The 5,706-nt window shown below is 42.7% G+C and overlaps 1 pseudogene; it reads right to left on the reverse strand.

Moving 5' to 3' along the window:
* Nucleotides 1-576: 576 nt before the first annotated feature.
* On the reverse strand, nucleotides 577-675 carry LOC145608283 (small nucleolar RNA R71; annotated as a pseudogene).
* Nucleotides 676-5,706: the final 5,031 nt, after the last annotated feature.

Here is a 5,706-nt window from a genome sequence, read left to right on the forward strand (position 1 = left end):
AACCATTATCTCAACTCCATGTTCGAGGTAGCTTGACTTAGACTCTAGTTTTCATCATTGCATTCCCTAGGGATCGACCCTTAACTTGCCCTATATTCATATAAGGTTGGTTAGGTAGTGTTTACAAATTTTGTTTGACTTGGGGGAAGGGTAGATAACGACATACATTTTCCTCTTGTCAAAATGGCGCCGTTGTCCGAGAGTGGCCTTGAAGGAGCTAGGAATACCCGATGCTTATAGGTTTGAGAGCGGCATAGCTCCGCCTACAACACCGGCAAATGATTTCGAGATTTGGCCGGCCATGATCACCTTAATTGAGAGGAGGCAATATAGTGGGGCTAAGAATGAGAGCCCGTTGAACCATCTTAAAGAATTTGAAAAATATTACAACACCATCAAAGTCAACGGAGTTTCTCAAGAGTTCATACACCTCAAGTTGTTCCCCTTCTCTCTCATAGGAAGATCCTTAGAGTGGCTAGATAAAGAAGTGAAGCCCAACTCCTTCAGAACATGGGATGATGTTACAAAGGCTTTCTTGTCTCGCTTCTACCCTCAAAAGAAGACGGCGGAGGCAAGAGCCTTGATTCAAGGGTTCAAGAAAAGGCCAAATGAAAGCCTTTACGAAGCATGGGAGAGATACAAAGAGTATCAAAGGGAGTGCCCTCACCACGGAATCCCAACATACCAAGTGGTCCAAATCTTCTATGGCGGTTTAAATCCCCAAGGCAAGTCATGCCCTGATGGGGGGGCCGGGGGTCCTATCATGAACAAGACCGAAGAAGAAGTGGTGGACATTATTGAGGACATGGTGACGTACTATAGAGATTGGCAAGATGGGGAGAGAGACTCTTCAAGCAAGCAATCTTCGTTGTACTCGGTAGACCATCTAAATGCGATCAACAACCTTTCCTCCCAAATGACAAACTTGGGAAAGGAGATGACCACAATCAAAGCCAAATTGGAGAGCATTTCTTCTTCTTCCCAAGCTTCAAATCTTCCCTCCCAATTTAAGGGGAGAGGTACTCCTTCTAACTCTCAACCCCCTCCCTCTTCACATAATATGCCTACGGGTTGTTTGTTTTGTGATGCATGTGGATCGTATGATCATGACTCTAGTAATTGTCTTAATGAATGTGTTGATGAGTTTGATAACAATGAGAGTAAGCATGTGAATTATGTGTCAAATAATAATGCTCAAAGGTTTGATAATCAAAGAGGTCAATGGAATAGGAATTACCAAAACCAAGGCAATTTTGACAACTATAATCAAGGTGGTGGTTATAGAAACCAAGGGAACCAAGGTTCTCGTGGTAGCTATAATAACCAAGGTTATAGTGGCCAAAATCAAAGCCAAAATTATGGTAATCAAAACAAAGGTTATGGAAATCACAACCAAGGTAGTTGTAACCATAATCAAGGTGGTGGTAACCATAATCAAGGTTATGGACAAAATCAAAACAGGGGTACTTGGAACAACCAAGGGAAGGGCAATTTTCAAAATAATGCACAAAGATGTCCCCCACCCGGATTTGTTTCAAGGACTCAAGGAGAAAATTCCTATTCACAACCTTCTTCACCGAGGACCAATTTGAAAGAAATAATTGAGAATCAAACCAAGTTGTTGAACACTTACATGGCCGTTAGTGATAAGAAGTTCAATGAAATGATGACCCACAATAAAATGCTTGAAAACCAAATTTCTCAACTTGCTAATGCTTTGAAAGATCATGCAAGCCCTTCTTCTTTACCTTCCCAAGGTCTTGATCCCAAGAAACACGTGAATGCTATCGTTACTAGGAGTGGTAAGGTTCTTGAGGAGAGATTACCTAGGAAGGGTGAGAATAAGGAGATTCCTAAGGAAGCCTTTGTTGAGAATGAGGGGGATATGGCATCATTGGATGAGGTTGTGGTTGAGACACCTAGAGAGGTGAGAGTAGAGAAAGAAATTATGAAACCCAAGCTCCCTTACCCATAAAAATTCATGAGACACAAATTGGATAAACAATTTGGGAGATTCATTGATATGCTAAAACAACTTCATCTTTCTCTACCTTTTACCGATGTGATCAACCAAATGCCAAATTATGCCAAAATCCTCAAGGACATTTTGAGTGGGAAAAGGACTTGTGAGGTTGTGGAAACTATTAATTTGACCGAAAATTGTAGTGCTATCATCATGAACAAAATGCAACCCAAATTGAAAGAACCCGGAAACTTCTCCATCCCTTGTGCCATTAACAAGATGCAAATTGATAATGCCCTATGTGACTTGGGAGCTAGTGTGAGCATAATTCCATATTCGGTTTATCAAAGGCTTGAACTAGGGAAACTCTTACCTTCTAACATTACCTTGCAATTAGCCGATAGGTCAATCAAGTTTCCAAAAGGTAAGGTAGAAGATGTTCCATTGAGGGTTGGGAAGTTTGTGTTCCTGGTGGATTTTATTGTGCTTGAAATGGATGAAGATGCTACCATTCTAATCATTTTAGGTAGACCCTTTCTTGCTACCTCGGGTGCTATGATTGATGTGAGGAGTGCGAAGATTTCCCTTAAGGTAGGAGATGAGGTCATTGAATTTGATTTGAATGAAAGCATGAAATATCCATCTTCTTCTCTAGAAAATTGCATGATGATTGATTCTCTTGATCATGTTGTGTCTTCCATGCATGAGCACTTGCTCACCTCTAACGATGCTCTTGAGAATGTTTTGTTGAACAAGGACAAAGTAGGTACACCATGCAAGGAAGTGGCATTCTATGAAGAATTGCTTAATGGAAGCATGGAGGAAGTGGATGAGCAAATGTGCTTGAAAATCTCAAGCCAAGAAGCTTTGCAAGAAGCTACATCAAAGGAAGGTAATGGTGTGCCTATGGTAGAGCTCAAACCTCTACCATCACACCTTAGGTATGAGTTCTTGGGCCTCATTCCACTTACCCCGTGATAGTTAGTGCATTCTTGAGCGTGAGCCAAGCTCAAGCGTTATGTGGTGTTTTGAGAAAGCACTAAGGTGCTTTGGGGTACACAATTGATGATCTTAAAGGTATAAGCCCCGCCTTGTGCCAACACCACATAACACTTGAGGAAGGCGCCCTTCCTTCTATCGAACGACAAAGAAAACTACATCCCCAAATGGGAGAGGTAGTTAAGAAGGAGATCACCAAGCTATTGAATGCAAAAATCATATTCCCCATCTCTAGCTCAAGGTAGGTCTCCCCCGTGCATGTCGTTCCAAAGAAGGGAGGCATTACCGTGGTTGAGAATGAGAGGGGTGAGCTCATTCCAACTCGGACGGTCATGGGTTGGCGGATGCGTATAGACTATAGATGTCTAAACACATTCACGAAGAAGGATCACTTCCCTCTTCCATTTATTGATCAAATGCTTGAAAGACTAACAAGGCACAAGTTTTATTGTTTCCTCGATGGATATTCGGGATTCTTCCAAATCCCCATCCACCCCGATGATCAAGAGAAAACTACCTTCACATATCCTTATGGGACCTTTTCCTATCGAAAAATGCCCTTTGGGTTATGCAATGCACCCGCTACATTCCAAAGGTGCATGATGAGTATTTTTGGGGATATGTTGGAGGAGGAAATGGAGGTCTTCATGGATGACTTTTCGGTGGGGGGTGTCTCATTTGAGGAGTGCCTTGTGAACCTTGAGAAGTGTTTGGAAAGATGTGTTAAGGTCAATCTTGTTTTGAATTGGGAGAAATGCCACTTCATGGTGGAGGAAGGTATAGTGCTTGGGCACAAGATTTCAAATAGAGGCATTGAGGTTGATAAGGCAAAAATAGAAGTTATTGAGAAACTTCCACCTCCGGTGAATGTCAAGGGTGTGAGATCGTTCCTTGGTAATGCGGGTTTCTATAGAAGATTCATCAAGTATTTTTCACTTATTGCTAAGCCCCTAAATGACCTTCTTCAAAAGGATGTTGAGTTCATTTTTGATGACAAATGCTTGAAGGCATTTGATAGATTGAAGAAGGCCCTTATCTCCACTCCTATTGTTCAAGCCCCAAGGTGGGATCTTCCTTTTGAATTGATGTGTGATGCAAGTGATTGGGCTATTGGAGGTGTTTTGGGACAACGTGTAGACAAGAAGCTTCATGTGATTTAATATATGTCCAAGACACTCAATGGGGCTCAAAAGAACTACACAACAACGGAAAAGGAATTTTTAGCAATTGTGCACTCTTTTAAAAATTCCGTTGTCACTTGTTGGGTTCCAAGACCATAGTCTTCACGGATCACGCGGCCCTCAAGTATCTCTTTGCCAAGAAAGAGTCCAAGCCTAGGTTGATTCGATGGGTGCTTGAATTGCAAACTTTTGAGATTGAGATTAGGGACAAGAAGGGTGCGGAGAATGTTGTGGCGGACCATCTTTCTCGCCTTGAGGGTAGTCACATTCAAGATGATGGTTCACCAATTAAGGATAGAATTCTTGATGACTTCTTATATGCCATAGAGGTGAAGGAACTCCCATGGTATGCCGACTTGGTGAATTTTCTAGCATGTGGGGAGTTTCCACCCTCTTTCTCAAAGAACCAAAGGAAGAAAATCAAAAGGGATGCAAGACATTACTTGTGGGACGATCCCATCCTATACCAACGAGGGGTTGATGGCTTACTTAGGCGTTGTGTTCCAAATGAAGAGGTGCCTAGTGTTTTACGGATGTGCCACTCGGACCCTAGTGGTGGGCATATGGGTGTTTCCAAGACCGCTACCAAGGTTCTTCAATGTGGTTTGTGGTGGCCGCATCTCTTCAAGGAGTCATGGGGCTTTGTGAAGTCATGTGACCGATGTCAAAGGGTTGGGAATATCTCCAAGAGGAATGAGATGCCTCAACAGCCCATTCTTCATTTAGAGGTGTTCGATGATTGGGGGATTGACTTCATGGGACCATTCCCATCTTCATATGGTAATCAATTCATACTTGTGGCTGTGGACTATGTTTCCAAATGGGTTGAGGCCATTGCCTCCCCTACTAATGACCACAAAGTAGTGTTGAAGTTGTTCAACAAAATCATCTTCCCAAAGTTTGGCGTGCCTAAGGCTGTGATAAGCGATAACGGATCTCATTTTGTTCACAACGCCTACCAAAAGATGTTGAGGAAACATGGAGTGCATCAACGGTTCGGCCTTACATATCATCCTCAATCGAGTGGCCAAGTCGAGGTCTCCAATCGTCAAATAAAGCTCATTCTTGAGAAGACGGTTGCAAGGAATAGAAAGGATTAGTCGAACAAGTTAGATGATGCTCTTTGGGCTTATAGGACGGCTTTCAAGACGCCTATTGGTACCACTCCATATCGCCTTGTCTATGGAAAATCGTGCCATCTCCCGGTAGAGCTTGAACATCGTGCCTTATGGGCCATCAAGAAGATAAATTTTGACTTTGCTAGTGCGGGGGAGAAGAGGTGGTTGGATCTTCATGAGCTAGAGGAACTTCGACTTGATGCTTACGATTGTGCTAGCACCTACAAGGCTCGCTCCAAGGAGGTTCATCACAAGTTGATTGAGAAAAAGGAGTTTTGTGTAGGTGACAAAGAGCTCCTCTACAATTCAACGATGAAGTTGTTTCCCGGAAAGCTCATGTCAAGATGGAGTGGACCATTCTTGGTGAAAGATGTTTTTGATAATGGTGCCGTGGAGATTTCTCCTTTGAACTCCTCATCTTCATTCAAAGTTAATGGTCATCGGC

Source organism: Chenopodium album, chromosome 2 (assembly GCF_948465745.1).
Source record: "Chenopodium album chromosome 2, dcCheAlbu1.1, whole genome shotgun sequence".
NCBI classification, from domain to species: Eukaryota; Viridiplantae; Streptophyta; class Magnoliopsida; order Caryophyllales; family Amaranthaceae; genus Chenopodium; species Chenopodium album.